The 22,927-nt window shown below is 47.4% G+C and overlaps 1 long non-coding RNA gene across 1 annotated transcript; it reads left to right on the top strand.

Annotated features, from left to right (window-relative positions):
* Positions 1-18,728: 18,728 nt before the first annotated feature.
* Positions 18,729-21,160, top strand: LOC129382756 (uncharacterized). The gene is made up of 3 exons (XR_008610812.2): positions 18,729-18,834; positions 20,160-20,227; positions 20,945-21,160. It is a non-coding gene; the product is annotated as an uncharacterized lncRNA (long non-coding RNA).
* The last annotated feature ends 1,767 nt before the right edge of the window (positions 21,161-22,927 follow it).

Genomic DNA, 22,927 nt, shown 5'->3' with positions numbered 1-22,927 from the left:
CGCTTTCCTCCTGGCGCTTTATTCGCTATCACATTCTTTCATCTCCCGCTGCGCTCCGCCTTGTACTTCATTCTGCACTTTCTTTGTTCTCTCGGTGACGAGAGGGCCAACACCGACACTCGCCACAGGAACGGGCAACTAAAACCTGCGCACGAAGAACAAACGTGAGTCCGCTGAACATGCGCCTGAAAAATACTAGCAAAAATGCACATGCGCTGACCGACCATCCAATATAGGCCATGCAAAAGCCGATCCTACATAGACATTGCGTCCAAATGAAAAGGAGCGCGAAATAGAGGATAATCTAGTTCTCTTAGTTTCGAATGTTGTGTCAATGGTTTTCTACCGTTCTTTATCTTTTTTTTGTTGATCATGCATCTTCTATAAGTTGGTTTGGTCAGAGCTTGTGGATTTTTTTCCTTATATTGACGCAAATTTCTGAGGGGTTAGTGTTTTACGCATTCACCTAGCGCGCATTTCTACATTGTCGAAGAGTTACCATGTGGAAACCTGTTTGTGATTAGCGCATACTCCAGACCGGCACAAGGGCTCCTGCTCCTAGGCGACTTTAACGCCCCTCACACTACAAGGGGTTACAAATACCAATCTAAGCGAGGCAAGGCTCTAGCAAAGGCAATAGAGGACCAAAAAAATGGCACTCCTTAATGAACCAGGCGTCCTCACCCGAAAGGGAAACAGCGTCAACAAGGACACTACACCGGACTTGTCGTGGATGGCAGGCTCCCTAGAAGTGGCTTGGCAGAACGAAGACGTACACCTGGGCTCTGACCACAGCGTCATAAGTATAACAATCAAGGGACCAAGGTTCCGGGCGGCCCTCGGCAGAGCCCGGATCCCCGACTGGGACCGAATGCGCAAGCTCACGGACGAAGAAAACGAGACCTCCGGAGAAAACGCGGAGGAGGGCAGACATCAAACCTACGCAGAATGGGCGCGAGAACAAAAGATCGCGCTCAACAGATTTACTCAAGAAGTAGTGACAACGATGCAGGCGCCTTTCGTCGACGCCAAGCTAGCACACATGTGGGCGGCACGGCACTCGCTCACGCGAGGATTGAAGCATCAACGTCAAAACAAGAAACTCGTCTAACGCATCGTGCTCCTCAACAAACAGATCGCTGAATACGCAACCAAGCTGTGCCGAGAGAACTGGATGAGTACGTGCGACGGGCTGCAGGGAAAGCTGTCGGCGCGAAAGACCTGGTGCCTGCTCAGACACCTGATCGACCCGTTGAGCAACAAGACCGCAACCAACCGCAAACTCACCAAAGATCTCAACGCTTGCCATGGCAACGGCCAAAGGCTCATTGAAGACCTCAAGGTGAGTACGTGCGACGGGCTGCAGGGAAAGCTGTCGGCGCGAACGACCTGGTGCCTGCTCAGACACCTGATCGACCCGTTGAGCAGCATGACCGCAACCAACCGCAACCTCACCAAAGTTCTCAACGCTTGCCATGGCAACGGCCAAAGGCTCATTGAAGACCTCAAGGTGAGTACGTGCGACGGGCTGCAGGGAAAGCTGTCGGCTCGAACGACCTGGTGCCTGCTCAGACACCTGGTCGACCCGTTGAGCAGCAAGACCGCAACCAACCGCACCTCACCAAAGTTCTCAACGCTTGCGATGGCAACGGCCAAAGGCTCATTGAAGACCTCAAGGTGATCTACCTCAAGATGGAGAGAGGGCAATTTCCCATACCGGAGGAGTACGGGGGACCGGAAAATCCGGCATTGGATGAACCGTTCACCATCACTGAGTTAGTAACAGCCATAAACGAAAGTAATAAGACGAGCGCACCCGGAACGGACGCCATTACGTACAAGCTGCTCAACAACATGAGTGATGCGGCAGCACGCGGGCTCCTGGGTAACATCAACAGAACCTGGGAAAGCTCGAAGTTGCCAGCAGAATGGAAAGAGACTGAGGTACGGTTCATACCGAAACCCGGCAAACCTCTGACGATTGAAAACATGCGCCCGATCTCGCTCACATCCCTTTGGGCTAGGTCATGGAACGCATGGTTCTCAGAAGACTTCAAGCACACCTGGACGAGAGGAAACAGATGCCGGCGACCATTTATAGATTCCGCCAGCACCTGAGCACCTCAGACGCCCTGATCCAATTACACGAACTAGTGATTAAAAGAGCAACGAGGCGCGCGTCCCGCGGTACACTGGCTTTGGACCTCAAGTGGGCCTTTGACAACGTGTCCCACGCAAGCGCGCTCGAGAACCTGTGCAAGACGGGGTGTGGCCGCAAGACCTACAGCTATATTAAAGATTTCCTAACCAATAGAACGGCAACTATCCGGGTAGGAAAGGAACGGTCAGAGCCTGGGGAGCACGGAGACAGGGGTACCCCACAGGGGTCGGTTCTGTCGCCTCTGCTATTCAACCTGGCCCTCCTGCCCCTGCCCGAACTACTGAATCAGATCGAAGGCGTGGACCACGCGTTCTATGCCGTGGCCACAACCGTCCACGAGTATGCCACGACCTGCGGCCTGAGCTGCGCACCACAGAAATCGGAGCTGCGAATGGTACAGCCCGGAAGACCAAAGAAACAACCACCGCCGAACATAATTATCACCATGGACGGCACAGAGAACAAGCCAACGCAGCAGGTCCGGATACTGGGCCTACTGTTGCGCAGCGACGGCAACGCGCACGCAGCCGTCAAGAAAATTAGGACCACATCAGAGCAGGTCCTGTGCATGATCCGCAGAGTCACCAACCGAGACAGAGGAATCAAAGAAGAAGACGCACTGCGCCTGGTGCAGGTATTCGTCGTGCCACGCGTACCTCCAGCTTGCGAAGGTGGACCGTCAGACGCTGAATACGACGATAAGAAAAGCAGTCAAACTCGCCATGGGCATGCCAATCTACTCGTCAACGCAGAAGCTGCTAAAAATGGGTGCCCACAACACGGTGGAAGATCTGGTGGAAGCACACCTATCCCAGAAAAGAGTAAGGCTGAGCCGCACAGAGCATGGTCGGGCCGTCCTACGCGAGATAGGATGGAAAATTGAACAGCAACCAACAACGGAGCCGCTTTGCACAAAGTGTAGAGATATTATTAAGACCAAGCCCCTCCCCCGGAACATGCAGCCGGGGAGAAACGACGAGAGACGCTCTGCGTGGGCCAACGCACTGGCTCGACAACTGGAAGAGGACCCCGGGGTTCTCTACGTGGTCGCCTCGCTTCCCAAGCACGGAACCAGAGCAACGGCGGTCGTCACCACCATCAATAAACTGGTCGCAGGCGCGTCGATATGGACGACCAATGCAGCCGAAGCAGAAGAAGTGGCCGTGGCCCTCGCAGTCGCACAACCGGGAGTGAGGACCGTGGTCACAGACTCCCAGGCCGCCTACGCAAGCTACCGCAAGGGGAACATCTCTCCCGCGGCACTAGCGATCCTCACAAATTGCAAACCACCGGGACGGGCCGTTCAGCTCGTGTGGGCCCCGCCTCACTCGCAAGTGGAAGGCAACGCACTCGCCGACCACTATGCCCGAGAACTATCAATCCGGGCCGAGTACGAGACATAGCTACCGCACCCCGTGACAAGTTACAAAGGAATCACCCATATGGACAAAAGCGGAAGATGTAGGCTTACCCGCCCGCATCCGCAACTCAGCCGAATGCAGCAAACGATCCTGCAACGCACGCAAGCGGGGTCGCAATCGCAACCCGTGCTCTTGCACAAGATGTTTGCAACAGAGCAGGACACATCATGCCCGTTTTGCAGACGATCAAAAGGCAATCTAGCACACACCCTTGCAGAGTGCACTACGCTCAAGAACCTCCCACCATCCTTACCCCCGCCCCTCCCCAGCCCCTCCCCCCCCCCCGCGAGCAATGGGAGACCTTGTTGTCCAACCCCGACCTACCGACCAAGCTCGCGCTGGTGGCTAGGGGCCAGGAACTGCTGGACGTATATGGGACATGAGAAGAAGGTCCACCCCGTCTGGTGCCAGAGCGCACCAACCTTTACTAAGGCCTCAGTATAACAGTTGATTCTCTCTCTCTACCGTATGGCTGTTCCGGCTACTTCATCTGTTATATGAAAGGGTTGTTTCGTTAAGTTTATGTTATACCAGGTATTGTTTATGCGCTTGTGTTCAAATGCGATGTAGTTTTAGCACAACCTAGCTGGAAGCCAGCACTACTCCCCTAATCTTGCGTTGCCACCGTTCCTTTAGGCAACGGTTTATCTGACTTTGTTATGAACCCACTTTTTCAAAAACTTTCTTTTGAATAAAGCCTGCACGTGTCACCGCAACCAAACTTTATGATGCACACCCAGGTGACATTTAACGTATCCCTGCTTGATAACCTACGAGCGCTGACACATAAGTCGTTCAATAAAAGCCAATACACCAATGTACGCCCAGGCAATGTTCATCGCAAGCTCTTCATTTTGCTAATGATATGGTAGTGAACGAGCAAAGCACTGTTTGCAGTTTGTCCAAGAAGCCTAAAAACAGTATGTCAAATAAAAGTGCATGCTTAACGCTCCACTGCCACTACCTGCAACCCGTTTTAAGCAAGTTTCATTGTCTGGCCTGCTGAGCATGAATCTGACGGACTCTGTGGTTCAGTGAGTCAAAGATTGTCCGATGTTCGTGAATGCGGAATTCGAGTGAACCCGGAAGAGCCTGATGGTGACTATTATTTTCTGGAGCGACGCTTTCTATGCCTACGATTACGTGGTGTCGCCTGTATCGGTCGATCAATCAGTCGCTATTGGGTTCGCGACAAATACATTCCTCCTCACTCTCTAAAGGAAAGAGCACATCCGGCCACGGGTGTCGCGAAAATAGGAATTTTCCTATTTTTCCAGGTACATGTCTCAAAGCGTATGAGGAAGCAATTCGTAATCTGCTAAAATGATGGTTATTTGCTAAAGAATTGTGATTAGGTAATAAGTTAGATTTTCTACTTTACGACCTCTTATTTTCATTTGATACGGTGTGTTTCATTCAATGTAACTTATCCGTCTGTCCTTGCACAGCCAAAGCGACAAGATAATGGCCAGCAGCTTCAGATAATTGCTCATCATATCGCATTTACAGTAACGCGGACCGGTGCAGATACGGTCTGTGCATTCGCTTGTTACACTATCACTGAATGTTTCTACTTACACAAACTCTCCAATTACGGTCTCAAAGTTTTCTCGTTAATAGAGTCAGAAAATAAGGTGCTCCTTCTTTGGATGGAGATGAAATAGAGATACGAAGTAGCAGCATCGTATAATGTAAGTATTGTTACTACGATGTTCTGAAAATTTGGACTGTTTGTCTAAACACCCTTCGCCCCCTCCGCCTCAACCTGTGTCCGCCTTCCCTAATTGAAGCCTATGAAACCGTTGCAACCAAACAGAACGAAATCTAAAACCGATATGTTCGCCTCATTCGAACGTCGAATTTACAACAAAGAAATGTTGGTTAAATGACACTTGTAGCATGCCGCTGTCATTACTCAGTCTCTTTTTATTGCGTGCATTAACTAAAATTTATAAGTCCAGTCTTCCCATGCGGACTCCTACCTCCTTTTATTCAATACTCGCCAGTTTCTATATTGAGTGTGGTCTTCGTGATAGCTCTAGTAGATCTTCCTTTGCTGTTGTGCAGGGTGGAGAACCCTTTCCGGGATTTCGGAAAACCATTTGGCCATTTTGGGTTGATAGGAAGCGAGCGTTGTTTACTTTCATAACACATTTTCTTAGCCAAACCGGCTTTATTACATGAGTTGCCAAGTTTTCATTGAAGAACTGTTTCTCTCAATGAAGAGAACTCTTTCTTTTGTACCAGCGAACCCTGGTGTCCCGCCTTTGGAAAGGCACAGCGATCGCGGAACGGAAGCTAGGCCTATTGTTAAGATATGTAATGCTTGAATGTCGTATTGACCAGACTCAGAAAGTTTGGGTTTTCAACCGATCGCGAGGTGAGACGTATCAAGCGAGCAATAGCGATCAATCTCGGCGTATGCACGAGCGGCATCCTTCGCCAGATCGGAAGCCCTTCGTTGTTATTCCACAGAGCCCTGTGTGGTCGAATATTGATACATTACATTTAGAAGGTTCATTGACGAATGTGCTACGAAACAACAAGTGGTACGCGAAAGCAGCGCTTGTTCCTCTATAGCGCATATCGGTTGGTCTCAAAGACGTGTTATATGCGATGTACAGAGCACAACATGTGTCGCACGATTATTTGATTTGCAAGCACACATGCATCAGTGGGTGAATAGTAAAGTGATTTTATTTTACGATTGCTTTATCCAGGCTCCACTGCGAGCGACAACAATCTTGACAGTGTACCAGTATCCATAGGAATAATATTTATAATACAATATTTCCACTTGATCGTATTCAAATCGTACATAATGAAGCTTACCTTCGAGGCTGCTCTATCCTTGTCCAAGCTATAGGGATTATTCTTAGCACCTTTACTGAATATATGCTTTTTGTTTATGTCGGAATCTTGATTCGCAAAATTGTGTTTTCTTATCTATTTGGGCCTACAATGTCCTGATAACGAACATCCCGGTAAATTGTCCCACATATAATTAGTTTGTCCGTGACGCTTCCATAATTGAGTGCCAGCAGCCCTGTACAGTCAACATTTCTTGCGTTGGTATATTTTCTGTTTGAAATCACCTTAAGAACTTGCGCTGTTGTGCTATCGGGAATTTTGCATCTAATGAGCAAAAAGAACTTCGCAACCGTCCGCCTTGCATGGACCCCGATGTTGTTCATCTCTAATGCAAAACCGCGGGATTAAAGCGAACATAAGCATCATCTGTAGTAATCGCCGAAGTACAAAGCAGTCTTGCGAGCGAACTTCGTCGGTGAGATTACATTACTTTAGGTTAACGCTACCCAACTTCGCCAAAACGTCCCCCAATAAGTCGAGATCTATCTCGGCGAAAAACGAAGATAGGTGTAGGAAGCTTTAACTGAGGGTACCATAATCGCAAATCAAGCAGATATTGCTGCGTACTATGTTTTAATATTCTATTTTATGCTGTCATTCCTGCAGTACAGATGCCGTAGAGTGTAATGCTTGGAATTGGATATTTGGAAACTTTCATAGAGTTGTCTCTATTATATATCCACGTAAAGTAAAACACCTTTCGGTTCTTATAACAGACTAAATGCCTTTCTACGGGGATACGCCAAGTATCTTGTAGTGTTTCCAGTATATATAGTTAGTGCTTCACTTGTATCTGCAAATTTGCCTTACAGCTGAACTACTGCACGGGTTGAGGTAAAATTTAAACAGGACACTCGGACGTCATTAGCAAGAAGGATGCCAATATATTTCACATTTACATGTAACAAACACATGAAGCACATAAATTTTGAAATGCAATTATGAATTCTGCGAGAAGTGTTTGATTTGAAATAGCTTGCGACATGGCATCACAAAGGCATATTCTGCAGCCACTCTGTTTGTTTAGCTTATGCATTTTCGTTGGTTCGCTTACTCATTTGTGGCAATAATCGTAAAATAGGTTTTCGTGCTTTTAAATTTAGCAAACCATTCGATAAGGTCCCTCAGAAAAAAAGTAAGAAGAAAGAAAAGAAAACTTGGCCATTATGCGCTGTTGTGTGCTTGTCGTGCTTGGTGAAAACAATGCCATTATGTGCTGTGGAACACATCAGAATAATCACGAACAATTTATGTATGTGGAGGTGGCGGGGTACAGCACAGGTACGGTCATGTGATCGCTCCTGAATTCTAGGTGGGCTTTTGTGTTTTTAATGTATGTTATTGATAACTTCAACCGACAATTCGTAAATTTATTAGATCTGGTGCAAGATTTTTGTGTTTCTTACAGCCTTTGACTCAGAAGTGACCATTTACGTGAGGAATCATAGATGTCCCTCAAGTGTCATCCCCATAGTCAACTCGTCATAGCACTTAGGACGCCCACTGTAGAGAAATATTTCGACATAACGCCGCATCTAAATATATATTGTTTGTAAACTAGGTAGTCCTATGAACCTACGCATAGTTGGAGATGAATATGTATGTGCGTGAAAAGCGATCAGATGCTAGTAATGCAAATGAAGGCAAAAATATTGAGCCAACAAAGCAATTACGGCGATATTTGATATGATATTATGGTGTATGAGCGCATGCTACTGCTTGATGTCAAAGTATTCCACTAGCCCATGTACGCTACAGACTCGGAAAAAGATTTCTTATTAAATATATCTGTCAAGCAGTTCATGAGTGCGATGGACATCTGTTTAATGGAGTGTCAAGCGGCCGGGGAAATTGGTTTATAGAAATGACAAGTTTAAAGTTTAATCAACAGTAAAATATTTTTGGTACAGTTCCCCAGGAAAAAAGAATGTGGATCTTAGTCATTTCTTTAGTCCAGTAAATTGAGCATGTGACGTGTGAGAGTGCATATAAAAAGCGAAGGTGAGAGAAGCATCCATATACAATTTGCTATAGTGCTGAGCATAGATGTCCTCAGTCTTTAGTATATTTAAAGAATAATCATATATTGCTTAGTATTTCAACAAATATTAAATTTTATTCCGATTACCATTATTGGTCTACAATATGTTTCAGTTAAGCTAAACCTTAAAGATATGCAAATGCTACGTATCTAGAAAGGTAATGTTGTTTGCTGTCGCTTCGAAATGCTCAGATTATATGTTGCACTCCGCTTAATTGGATAATTAATATTAGATATGCTCAAATACTCAATTCCTGAAATTATATGAAAAGTGTTAATAACACAATTGCATAGCAACATCAGAAATTCCGGAAGAGCTTTGTTTTGTTTTATACGTGCCATGTAAAAGTGTTTTTCCGAGTGTGAAAGATCCCTGCGAATACGCGCAAAGTGCGTCGAGCGGCCAGTTGCGGGGCAATTTCGCCTGTATTTATCCACACATCCTCGGTCTGGACATCTTCTCCGCGCATTATGGTCTTAATGACTGTTCAGCCAATACTCTTAGCCTTCATCTGGCTGTTCTGGATCTCACTAAACCAATCCCCAGACTCTTAGTTCCCTAGACTTTGTTCGCTTCCCCACCTTCGGCGCTGACTTCCGTTGACGTTTTGTGATCACCACCGGTGCCCCACTGTCAGTCCATCGTGACTTGCATGCAAGACGTCATCCTTACACGCAGTATCACAGTACTATAACAGTACCTCAAGCAGTACTATCTTTTACGGTGAATACCGTCTGCCTGCCAGTGGTCAATTTTCGTTTGACGAGAGAAGTGCTGCCACGCAGAATGTCTCGGGCCCAGCTTTGCTGATTGCAGCATCAATCAGTGGCATCTGTTGGAATAGACAGCAATTCAACCGACCAAACTGTATCATCGCAGTCCGCAACTTGTACTATCGCCGACTTACGGAAAATTATTGCACCCTACATGCCATCCAAGCACGTCATGAGTTCTACCGCGTTTTGTTTCTTACCGTCTTCCCACGTAACAATATATTTGACTTGAACGATCGTTTTTTAGCCCAAACTACAGCTTTTAAACATCGCATAAGTACCGACGATGCCCCTCTTGTTCATCGCCACCCGTATCGAGTGTCGCTGGCTGAGCGTTCTTATCTCAAGACAGAGAGAAAAAGATGCATAGAAAGGCAGGGAGGTTACCCAGAGGCAGTTCCGCTTTGCTACCATGCACGGTGGAAGGGTGAAGGAGATAAAAAGAGAAGGAGAGCGGAAGGGCGAGATAGCGAGAAGTAGAGACCAACACGAACAAACCGCGTGCACTGCAGAGCGGTAGGGGGCGGCGTTCTTGAAGGCTACCGTGACGCCCCGCAGACCGCAGGAACCTTAATAATGCGAGTAAGGCATTCAGCGTGAAGGTTCGGCAACCTAATGTTTTGAGTTCTGATAGTGTGTGATTGTCCAACTGGTCCAGTACTCTGCACAGCGCTTCTCTATCGGCACTATATCGAGGGTAGACACAATTAATATGTGCGATCGTCTCGTCGACGTTGCCTGTGGCGCACGTGGGGATAAGGAAGGCATATGAGTTCGTAAATGCAACGCCTACCCATAGACGGAACAGCATGTTCTGTTCACGTCGTGGTAACCCAGGTGGTAGGTGCATCCGTATGTCCGGAGACAACGAACGCAAACGTCACATAGTGAACGCGGTCGAGTCCCACAGAGGCAAAGTACATTCATGGGACATGAATCGCAACCCAGCTGCAGGGTCTCCTGGCGAAAGCGGAATCAAGTCACGTTGAGCACTTCCTTGTGCAAATCGGGCGGCTTCGGCGGCTTAATCATTGCCGCTGATGCCGCATTATCCTGGAAGCCATTGAAATATTATGCTGTGTCCCTTGTCCTGGCTGCTATTAAACACGTGCCGATTCCTGAGGTCGTTTGTTCGTTGTGTCCGTGGCGCATTGGGCTTTTTATGCACTGAAAGTCTGCCTTGTAGTCACTGAAGACTGTCTATTGTTTAAAATTAAATCATGGGGTTCAACGTGTGAAAACCACTTCCTGATTATCAGGCTCGCCGAAGTGGAGGACTCCGGAAATTTTGACCACCTATGGTTCTTCAACGTGCACCTAAATATAAGTACACGAGTGTTTTCGCATTTCGCCCCCCATCGAAATGCGGCTGCCGTGGCCCGGATTCGATCCCGCGACCTCGTGCTCAGCAGCCCTATACCAGAGCCACTGAGCAACCACGGCGGGTGACTGTCTATTCTAGTGGTGGTTCATGATTAATGAAATGAAGTGCAGAACGGAGTGTCACAAGTTCAGCACACATCGATGTGGTCACACATGAAGTTTTTAATTTGATTTCTTCAGATTTAGCAGGGATGATGACTGCAGCAGCTGAGCTGTTCAGTTTTACCGAACCGTCTGTGTAGACATATTGCCGTAGTCTGCGTGCGTTGTGAATCTGTTCCAAAGTTGCTTGTTCCAAAGCTTGCAATGACGCTCGAGCTTTTTTTTCTGATTCCTAGAATTGTCAATTGCACTGTCGGCCGGTGCAGACACCACAATGGGTCTGGTAACCGTGTAGCAGGCGTAAGTTCTGATGGCAAGTAGGACTGATGGCTTACGATACATTTGGAAAAAGTTGAACGGGGCCTCTTTGCTGGAGAGCAAGGAAGATGGTGTGAGGGAGTCCTGAGTCAGGTGTCGGTTATGGGCTCTCAGGGCATCTGTATCTATGTGGACTGTCAAAGGAATGTCTCCGGCAATGTCCACTGTCGCAATCAACGACCTAGTTTTTGGGAGACCGAGACAAGCCCTGAGTGATTCTGCTTGCACACTTTGTAGTGTACGGATATTTGTAGCGCAATTATTTCCTAGTACAGGTAAGCTGTACTGCAGGAAGTCCAAAAACAGTGCTTTACATAGTTTCAGCATTGAGGGTACTGTAACATCAATGTTCGTGGCAATGTTCGTGGCATGCGTCTTCCATAAGTGATTTAAACTTGTGCCAATCTATTGTTTGTTTAAAATTGGATGGGACTCATTTGGTTAGGCCTTTAATATTCAGGTAGGCAGAAATGCGGTCGCTTCCGTGATTTTCGATATCTGCGAACCAGAGGACGCGACGAGTAAATTACGTCCGGCCGCGCAGAAACGTGGGACTGCCATTATTTAGACAGCAAAGTTCACCGTCACAAGCAAAGAAGACGAGGTTTCTTCTTTTGGAATTTACCTTGACGCTTCCCCAAAGTGAATTATGTGTGTTAAAGTCCCCAACAACAATCCATGGACCAGGATTCGCATCCATAATGCCACTCAGTCTCGGTTTGTCGAAACGACTTGAAGGAGAAAAGTAAGCGCGCACTAGAGTAAATGAAAGTTTGCGCTTTTTCACGATCTAATAGACATACAGAGAACTGTCATTAGGCAGCACTAGATGAACAATGTAAGTTAGTTCCCACCGTATGTAGATGATCACCTTGCTAATTTCATTACAAGTCGGTGACACATAAGGTTCATATCATGAGATCTGGACGGGTTTCTCGAGGTTCGGTTCACATACGACAATAATGGGGAATTGATTGGTGAAAACGCAACGGCGAAAATCAGCAATAAGGCATTTCACTTCACAAGCATTCCATTGCATAATAGACGTTTCCTACACTTGTATGAAGAACGGCGAACGTGGTAGAGCCATTGTGCTTGCTATTCGAGGCTCGCAAGAATCGGATGCAGACCGTCCAGCAGTTGCAGTGCACCCCTAGCAGATGGCGTCTGCATGTCATTTATGAATATGCAAATGACTTTCAATAGAGACTTGACTATACCGATTACTTGCTTGTCTTGTCCTCTCACGCGATGTGTGCCGTCATTAGTACGTTAGTAATCCACCGTCGATGTTTGTTCTGCTGGAGGAGTTAATGTCGGAAGTGCAGGCCAGGCGTTGTCAGAAGACGTATTAAATGCGTCCCCAGAAGCCGTGTTGCGAGTGTGGGTAAGCGCCTTGGGAGCACCAGGTGTTGGAAGTTGCGTCTTCCGTACGACGGTCTCAGCATTTCCAGGAGATGAAGATCGTCTGCGGCGCGCACGACGCTGTCGGCGCACTGTCTTCGCGCTGAGTTGCCTCTCACTATTTGTTTTAGGACTTTCAGTTCTGTCTTGTGTCTCGGGCAGTCTTTCGACGATGCTTCATGGGGTCGAGGAAAATTTGCAGGCTTAAAATCAGTCGCACGGCAAGCATCAGCGCTGCGCTGCTCAGAACATTCTCGGCACACGGTCGAATTTTTGCATATGCCGTTGACACGCCCTATCTTCAAACTATTACGGCACTAAAGTGGTCGTGGAATGAACGGTCGCAGAGAATGACAAGAAAATCCAACTAACACGTGCGACGGCAAGCTTCCTCCCTTGGTGGTTATCCTCACAACGTGATTCTCATAGGTGACGGATTTCAATAATAGTTACATCTGCTGTGGCTCCATCGCGGCAGATATGGTTTGCCTGTTTAGCCCATTCCGGTCGTCGGTTAGCGTCTCGGGCAAGAGGGGTATGGTATGAGCCATGCCATTGTTCTTTGCCATAGCGGTCGTCCTTGTTGAAGACGAGGAAGCAGTGGCGATTCTCCTCTTTCTATTTTGCCTCACAACTGTCAGGTAATGACCTCTGTCAAGTAATGACCTCTGTCAACTTTCAAGTAATGACTGTCGCCATTGTGCCCTCGCTGGCTGTGTCGTTCATGTGGTTGTTCCACTTCCTCGGAGCGCTTGACGATTTGACGTCTGTCTCCTCCGTACGTCTAGCGGACTCCGCTTCCATCGCTGAAACTCTCGGGAGCGGCGTCTCACGAAAGCACACAGAAATAATTGTAAAACTATCGTAGTGGAAAACGGGGTTCCGCACAATAGCCACTTCCTCCTCTCCTCGCAACAGTTCTCAAGATGCTTGCAAAGAACATTATTGAGCCCTCCTCTAGTACATGGGCGTCGCCTGTTGTACTGCTGAAAAAGAAAGACGTATCAGGACGATTTTGCGTGGGTTATCGGCATCTTCATCATTATCAGCCTGGCTATGCCCACTGCAGGCAAAAGGCCTCTTCAACACTTCTCCTACTAGCCTAGTCATGTGCTAATTGTGGTCATGTTGTTTCTGCAGATGCAGTGATGGCGTAGAGGTAGAGCATTCGCCTCGCGTGCAAAAGGACAGTGGTTCAAATCCCGGTGCCACGCAATTTCCCACCGGAAAAAAAATCAGCGTGTTGTTAAAATTGCATAAACAGGCCTGTAGTGCGCTTTGATTCCGGTGACCAGAAACGGTAATGCACTCCCTCACCAGAGCAGGATTGGCCACAACCTCCTATATGAATACAACAATCGGCATCTTAACAGTGTTACAAAGAAGGACGTGTATCCTCCATCTTGCATTTGTGACGCCCTTGACTGCCTTCATGGTGCTCGCTATTTCTGATCCTTTGACCTTCGATCCGGCCACTGGCAGATCGCAAAGAACGATCTAGACCGGGAGGAGACCTCCTTTGTAACACCCGACGCTTTTTCTCAATTCAGTGTGATGCCATTTGGTCTATGTAATGCTCCTTCCACACTTGAACGCATGATCCAATCCCTTCTTCACGGTTTCAAATGGTACAGATGTCCGTACTATTTGATCGACGTTAAAGAATTCTCCCAAACAATGGCTACACTCCACGAGCGCCTCTGAGCAGTCCTGGACGCTTTTCCTCGAGCCGGCCTGCAACTCAACGCATAAAAATGTCAATTTCGACGTCCTTGGACATCTCGTAGGTGGTAACGGACTGCAACCGGAGCCAGGCAGAATTCATGCATTTAGGCACTTCCTTGTTCAGAAATACGCCCCAATAATGTTCTCAGCTTCATCGGTCTTTCCTCTAGTTCCGCCGCTTCATGAAAAAATGTCGTGACAACAGTACGACCAGTGACCGAGCTTTTGAAGCAAAAGAGGCGATAACGCGACCTGCATGTTCTCGCAGCTAATCAGTCTTCTCACAACGCAACAAAAGGCAACCGTTCTCGCCAATTTGTATCCTTCTGCGCCTATCGAAGTCCGCGCTGATGTCAGCGGCCACGGAATCGGTGGAGTACTAGCGTAACGCCGGCGTGGCAACGAGCGTGTAATCGCTTACGGCAGAAGGCTCCTCTCATCTTCTGAGCGCAACTATTTTATCATGGAGCGTGAGTGTCTGTCCCCAATTTCGGCGGTTGCGAAGTTCCACCTATACTTAAATCACCGACCCTTTATAGTCGTCATGGAACATCACCCGCTTTCCTGGTTTTCCTCACTGAAAGATCCTACAGGAAGACTTGGTCGCTTGGCGTTACGCCTCCAATAATATCCGTCTTTTGTCGTCTACAAATCTCGGCGTCCGTAAAGGAAGCTGATTGCCTCTCTCGCTGCCCGGTCGACGAGCCTGTAGACGCCGACACTAGTACCGCCAACGGCCTTTTCTCTCTGTCTAACCTTTGCTAACATCTCCGACAAGCAGTACTGAGACCTATCGCTACATGTACTCATCCAGCGTTGGTACTCTACACCTACAGAGGCTTCGGTTCGCCGATATGTCCGCCAGGGCGGCATTCTGTACTGAAGGAACTGCCTCACTGCCGGATCTGAGCTTGTCTAGCCCAAACATCTATGACGGACTGTGCCCTTTGAGCTCCAGGACGCACACGCTGCCCGGCACCTTGGGTTAACGCGGACGTATGACCGCGTCCGCCGCCGTTTCTATTGGCCCAGGATCACTCACTCCGTCCGACGGTATACATTGCTGCCTGTGATTCCTGCCAGAATTGGAAAACGCCTCAGGTGCTGCCATCCTGTCATCTGCAGCCGGTCACCGTCCCTGTGGAACCATTCTTTCGTGTTGGATTAGACGTCCTCGCCTCGTATGTCATATCATCCTCACGAAACAAATGGCTAGCCGATGTAGCTGATTACGCCACCCGATACGCCATCACGCGCGTTTGCCCGACCAGTTGCGCCACTGGCGTTGCAGGCTTTCAGTTTCAGTTTCAGTTTAGTTTACTTTAAATACAATGCATTGGAAAAATACAATATACAGACGAGGGTCCCGTAGTCAAAGACTGCAACGGGAACCTCGGTTTCTCGCACGATTTTATAATGCTTCATGGAGACCCGAGACAGCTGCTACTGACCTTCGTCTTAACTTTTACCGAACCCGCCGTGGTTGCTCAGTGGCTATGGTGTTAGGCTGCTGAGCACGAGGTCGCTGGATCGAATCCCGGCAACGGCGGCCGCATTTCGATGGGGGCGAAATGCGAAAACACCCGTGTACTTAGATTTTGGTGCACGTTAACGGCGTGCCTCATAATCAGAAAGTGATTTTGGCACGTAAAAACCCCATAATTTTAACTGTTACCGAAAGTTATCGACAACATCGTGCACTCCTGCACCATTAAACAGAAGCTGACCACCTCATACCACCCTCAAACTGGTAGACCGACTGTTAAACCGTACACCCAAAGTTATGCTGTCCATGTACACCAGTGAGCAAAAGTGTACGGACCACAGGGTCGCCGAAAAGACTAAATTTCTTCGTTTTTAACACGCATAAACTGATATTGATTAGCACACAGAAAAGTACCCAAGGCCAAGTATGGGTTGCAGTCCTGATTTCCAAGTTGCATTCACAGGCACAGGTAAAAGTCAGCTTTATCGCGCAATCCCTGGTCCATATACTTTTGCTCACGGGTGTATGTTCCGAAGAACCACCATGACTGAGACACTGCCCTGCCTTACGTCACATTTGCGTACGAGTCATCTCGGTCCGACAATGCCGGATTTTCTCCATTTTAACTACTTTACGGTTGCGAACCGACCTCTCTCCTTCATACTGCACTTCCTCCTGCTGCGACCTCAACTAGCGAGTATGCGCACGACGCCATCACCCTCGCCGACCGTGGACGTCAGCTTGGCCGTACCCGACTAACGGTCGCGCAAACCACTTAACAGCCTCTGTACAACACCCGCCATTTTGACGCACAGTTTTCCTCTGGTGCGCTCGTGCTCCTGTGGTCGCCCTCGCGTCACATCGGACTTTCGCAGAAGCTCAGTTCGCAATACACAGAGCCCTACCGCCTGATGCGCCAAGTGACGCCATTGGCGTAGGAAATTTTGCTCTAATTGTGACCTGGCCTCTACTCTGGCGTCCAGTGCTGTAGTGCACGTCAATAGGCACGTCAGTAGGCGAACAGAAAAGACGAAAAGCCTAAAACAATGCGCTGTTTAAATTGCAACCATTTCAGACGGGCTTGAGTCTCCGAGACCGTTCGTGAGTCTGCGCACTGTCCACTCGCGAGAGAAGAACGAAACTGAGTTGCCCGACGCACCTGCCACTTTCGACGCGCGGTCTCCTAGTTCGGGGAGGGAGGCGCATTCACGCTGTTCTTTTGTCGGCAAGGCAGTGGCCTTTCTTTCACCCAGGAAGGGAGCGCCCACTGAAACACGCTTTCGATCTTGCCCGACGCTTCGCTACATTCGTATGCTTGGAATGCCTTCACACCACTGAGAACAGGCGCCATTTGCGCTGTCTGAAACTGTGTGCAATCCTTTATTTGCCGACATAACGTGACGCCTAGTCTAGATTTTTACAACTGCCTATGCTTCGGATTTAGTCCACTCTGGTTTTTCTTAACGGCTTGGCTGTTGGCGCGCTTGACTCGGCACGCATCGCCGCGCGAGTAGCACGTTCTCGGCTTGTGCTTTCGTCGCTTGCCTTCGGCGCGGCCGGCCAAGCTTCCGATCTCGGCACTCGTATTGTAGGTACGGTGCCTTCTCGCTGCAACGAATGTAGTATGGGCGGTGAAACCAGGCTACCCTCGTTGTCCTCGCTACATGTCACTGTTTTTGTCAGAACGTGACTGCATCAGACGCTATCTCAACTAGCCGACTCCCCGTGTGGTCTCCCCTCGACAGGCTGGATTTTATCAACGCCATATAAATTAAAGGGCCACTGTGAACCGCTCTTGCCAAAGTGACCTAAGTAGACGACGAAATGACATTGTGTTTGCGCTCCTCACACAGTCTCTACACCAGCACCAAATCCTTTCCTACGCATCCTGAGCTAGTAGTTATCTCAATAGGTGTTCTGTCCTCGACAAGCTCAGCATTGTCGGTATCACCCAGGCCATCGAAGGTGGCCTGCCTCAATGCATCATAATACCTCAACAAAGCCAAGTTAGCCTCATCGTAGTCCCGATTCTTCTCACCAAGCAGGACTTCCAAAATACACGCGACATTTTAAGGGAGCCACGGGATCAAGCTCTCGGACCAGAGGTCCCAGCTCGCCCTTCTTCATGTGCTCGTTATAAATAAGAGCAAAATATAAGAAACATTCGCTGATCCTGAAGGCGTGAATTAAGCGAGCCTCGGGCTCTTCCCAGTTAAGTCTCTGAATTTCTTGTTCCAGTTCATTTATCCAAACAGAGAGCAGTCATGCTGGCTCTTTTGCATCTCTCTCGTACCATCTGCGCTTATCTGCTTCTTCACGCTCACGACTCTCACGCCTCTCGCGCAGCTTTCCATCCAGCTTTCGCTCAACAAGCATTTCCCAAGCCTCGTCCACTTCCACAACCGTCACGTCTTCTGCCTGCATCATGTCCAGAATTGCTTTCCCTGTTTTCATGGAACTGGCGGAAATGCCGAGCTCCTTGCGAAATTTAATGAGGTCCTGAAATTGGAAACCTTCCATCGCGATCTCATTCCTCGTGTTGCTTCACCACTATATTGTCCCTTACTTCAATATAGAATCGAATGTTTTAAGAAAGAAAATTCGAAGGTGATAGACCACCAAAATACAAAACCCTCTCCGAAGGTCTGCCTGTGCTAGAGACGTCCGGCGACCTGAAAAGCAAACGTCAGGCACTAACTCAGCTAAAGTATCTGACACCCGGCGGTCTCGTAGTGGCAATCGAGTGGCGTAGCGGGCGTCTTTGAGCCTCACATATCACAGCATTGCATGCGCTGTTGAGATACTGGTTCGCTAATACTATAGCTGCAATGCTCTCTTGCGACTCGGAGTCGACAATGCGAGACAATCTCTTCGAGCAGACGAAAAGGAGACGAAACGCTTTTACACTATGTAGCATATACAGCAGGTAATGGCGTAGAGGTAGCGGGGCTGAAGAGAGAGCCAAACCGGCAGCGACTATCTCTTCTAAGAATGGCTGCTTGCGCCTTAAATTCCTTTGGCAATTCGACGTCCGGAGGAACCAGGCGGGGCCGGTGCTGACGTCAGCCACGTCGCATTCTCCTTCCGTCGGTGCAGCAGTGTTGGTGCGCCGGGCCACGTGATTCCTAGGTTGGGATAACTGGAAGGGGTCGGTAGTTCATGCAACTTTGCAGGTTGTGAGCTACAGAAGCAACTACTTCAAAAGAACGAGGGGGGGGGGGGGCAGGGGGGAGCGCCCGTCGCTTCGTTGATAGGCACGCACTGTGGGAGAACACCGGGTATGAAGCGACAACAAGTGCCCATAACACGAAAACAACTAAGAAATATCGTTGCGGCATCAATACTTCACAAGAAAGTGTGCCGGTAAGTTCAACATGAGCCTGAAATCAGGGACAAGCAGCCGCATTTTCGCGGTTTCCCCTGGGCCCGGCACAGCTAGCGTTGAAAAAGCATCCATAAAACCCCAGTACATGCTTGTCCCGTCTCTATAAGCTTCAGAACTCGGAAAAAGATGTTTCCTGCGTGCATAAGTTACTAGTATCAAACACCAAGCGCTACCCATAAACGAGTACGGTGTGTTCAGTATAGATATACCCGGAATCACTTGTCATTTACAACAGTATTTGTTTCCCACCCGCAGTTTTATTATATAGGATTGGTGAAGATTAGCTTCGGCAACAGCATTCAAGATGATTAAGATAAAGCAGGCACAGCGGCATGATAACTGAACAAGAAGGATAATCATCTTTAAAAACGATGAAAGGATAAAAAACATAACTTTCTATTAGAATAGGCAGAAACTCACATGGCGAGGAATCTAGGGAAAAAAGGTCGGCATGTTTCACTGTTATCATTTGGTCAGGTTTCTGCGGTGAATCTTCCTTTTTTTTTATTCCCATAAAGAAATAGGAATGTGTTGTAGGCACTCCTTCATAGCTCGGCTTTTGCAAGATATTGCCATGGGATAACATGATTTGTTCTTCAATAAAGATAGAATGGCGTTAGCATTCTACAAGCGAGAAGTTCAACCTCAATAACTAACTCTTTAGCCCGATTCCAGTTGGACGCTGAAAACATTCCAAGCCTATGGGGAAAATGCAAAAATAATGCAGTTATTCTTTTAGGAATAAGTTATACTTTTAGGAATAAACACTTGTAAGATACTTCGAATACGCGGCCTAATCACTGTCACAGCGTTGCCACATTGTAAGCATAGCATTCTTCTATTCAATTAGGTTTCTTGGTAAAATATGTAGAACTCTTCGTGAAGAGTTATCAAATTTTGTTGCTAATGCACAAATACTAACAATATTATTTATTAGAAACTTCGAAATAATTACGGTTCACCCATGCAATTTACGACCTTAATTCAAATGCGAAAGCAGAGGATTCGAAGAGTGTAGTGATAACCATCAATCTATTATGGTCGCACGAGCGGTATTTACGAAAATGTATATACTTTTTTATGTCCAGGTCTCAAGTCGAAGACATGGACGGCTTGCTCGGGAAATACCTCTTCGGGATGGTTGCTGCCGTACTCGGTAACGGTGGTGGGGACCCACTGGAAAGGAGATCGCGACAGCATTTGCGCAATTTGTTGGAGAAAAGCTTCATTACTTTTGTGATCGCGGTGACGTAGAGAGAAACAGATGAAAAATTAGAATCGCCTATGATTGCCAAGAAGAATGGGGCTTCCCGGTGTCAGATTGCTTTGATTCCGATGCACAGACGAGATCATCATTATCTTTTACTGCAATTTGTCACTGATGTAATAATGTGTTTAGAACCTTTGGTGGGTGTGCCTTCTCTATACAGATACGTTAACAGCTTGTCGCGCACGAACAGTGAATGTTTAATTGCTGTGTCTGTGTGCGTTTGGTTCGCGCAGAATTTCTATTTCTGCTTATTCACGATATTGGAACAAGGGAATCCTCATGAGGGAGACAACGCCATAACATAATAAAAGAACTAATCTTTCTATCCTTTATAGCCTTCTTTCTTGACTACGATTTGTCAATCAGTGCATCTGTTTTTCGGAGCCTATAACACCCACGACAAAAGTAACAAGCTGTAGCAGCTGTCTTTAGAACATGTTTTTCTGTCTTCGTACAACTGCAGCACTTAAACTGCCACTGAATAAGTGAGAAAATTGAGGGCTATAAATATTAAGAAATATATATTCCAGTACTCGCTCTTTATTTCTCGTTGACTTTTGGATCATACGAGCGAACCACCACCTCTGATTTTTCATTTTGCAGCTACGCTGATTATGGCCCCAAATGAAGCTGGGGCAATTCCACCTTTTCTCTGGCCCACGGGACGAAATGAAGACAATGTCGAGTAACGAAGCATCAGTCTTCGGGATACAATGGTGCTGGTTCACGTTCCCTTGACGACACCTGCTACGTAACTAAATAAAATGAATGAAGCAAAAATACCCTGGAATGAATAAACAGGACATTATTGGCGACAAACTCACTTTTCTACCTAGTGTCACATTTTTTTTTATTTCCTTTCGCGTAATCGCCCTTAGGCGCTGCTATACATATATTTCTCAAGCTGTTCCTTGGTCGCATGATGCTCAAGAGCCCTTCTTACAATATTTCGTGTTAAACATGAAGAAAGGGCGTCAACCGAGGGGCCCGATGTTTATTTGTCATATCATAGGAAGCCAACATGCACTGACACCAAGGTACACGGAGGGGAAATTACTTGTGCTTACAAAATAAAAATAAAGAAGCGGTAAATAAATGGAAATGAAGGTGGATGAGGAAACAAGTGGCCGCAGGTGGGGAATGATCCCACAACCTCCGGATTTCGCGTGAGATGCTCTACCAATTGAGCTACCGCGGCCCCATTTCCCCATCCACTTTCTTGGGTATTTAAGTGTCCTGGGAGACCCCTGGGAGTGTTATCCAGCAATACCACTCACAGACCTCGGCGGCGGATGTAGAACATCCTTTCTACTCCAGGCGTCCTGAGAACGTGATCGTTTTGGGTGAAGGCATCCGGTCAATAAATCCACACTTGCTACTTGAACGCATCCATTTAGCCGGATTCGGGACCCTCGTTATCTAATCAGCGGGAAGAAAAGGTTTTAATCGATGGGCCCGGTTTTTATTGGTCATATCATAGGAAGCCAACAAAGACTAACGCCAAGGACAACATAGGGAAATTACTTGGCCTAATAAAACGAAAATAAACAGTTGATAAATAATGGAAGTTAACGTGGATGAAAAAACAAGTTGCCGCATATGGGGAACAATCCCACAACCTTCGCATTATGCGTGCGATGCACTACCAAGTTAGCTACCGTGGCGCCGCTTCCCTTTCCAAAGTTGATTTTTCATCCACCTTCATTTCCGCTAACTTATCGTTTATTTACCTTCATTTATTAAGCAAAAGTAATTTCCCCCAGCTCTTCTTTGGTGTCAATGTTTGTTGGCTTCCAATAACATTTCGTGTTATGTTTCGGATTGACTTGCAATTCTACTCCTAGGAAAACTTTTTTGCACATCATTACATGAACAGAAGCGCCGCCGCATTGCATTAGACCCGAAGTAAAATTAACAGACACACAAACAAAAATATCTGTGGATAGCATCTACACGTGAGCAACGTTGATAGGCGAAAAGTTTTTTTTAAAGCTCACCTAAATGCATTCGCTATTACGCAGCTTGACGCTTTTCCTTCAATCATTTGATCTTATTTCACTTTTCACACCTGAGGTTTTGATACTAGGCTGCTTCTGTTGTAGACTTCGTTTCCGTATGGCCGAGTGCTGGTTTGAGCTAGTTGGTTACAATTCACGATCAATGTTATTTTCGCACCTCTTGCAACGAGGACTGGAAGATGACAGACACGCTGCGCTTGTGTCTCTCGTTCCCTAAGCGTGGTTCCAAGTGGTGCGCAAATAATATTTATCATGAATGGCATATTTATATTTTCCTTGCCGACTTCTTAGCTCGACCGTAGGTGAACAGTCCTCACTCGATGCGTGGCCTAGTAACATTTTGTTCTCTTTACTGTCCTCTCCACACAAATGTGTTGTTGTCGACTACTTCCTTTTTTGCTTTATAGTATATTTTAGAACGAGTAGCTTTTTTAGTCTTTTTCGTGAGATTTCATTGTTCGTGGTGGTATGTGGTCTATCATAGGCAGGGGCTGATTGTCGCTGATTAGACTTCGATATAAAACGCTGTAGGGAAGCGCGGGTGCTTTAGCCAAGCCAAGCTTCAATA

This window comes from Dermacentor andersoni, chromosome 6 (assembly GCF_023375885.2).
Source record: "Dermacentor andersoni chromosome 6, qqDerAnde1_hic_scaffold, whole genome shotgun sequence".
Taxonomy (NCBI): Eukaryota; Metazoa; Arthropoda; class Arachnida; order Ixodida; family Ixodidae; genus Dermacentor; species Dermacentor andersoni.
The sequence above is the reverse complement of the archived record's forward strand: the minus strand, read 5'-3'. Positions and strand labels throughout refer to the sequence as shown.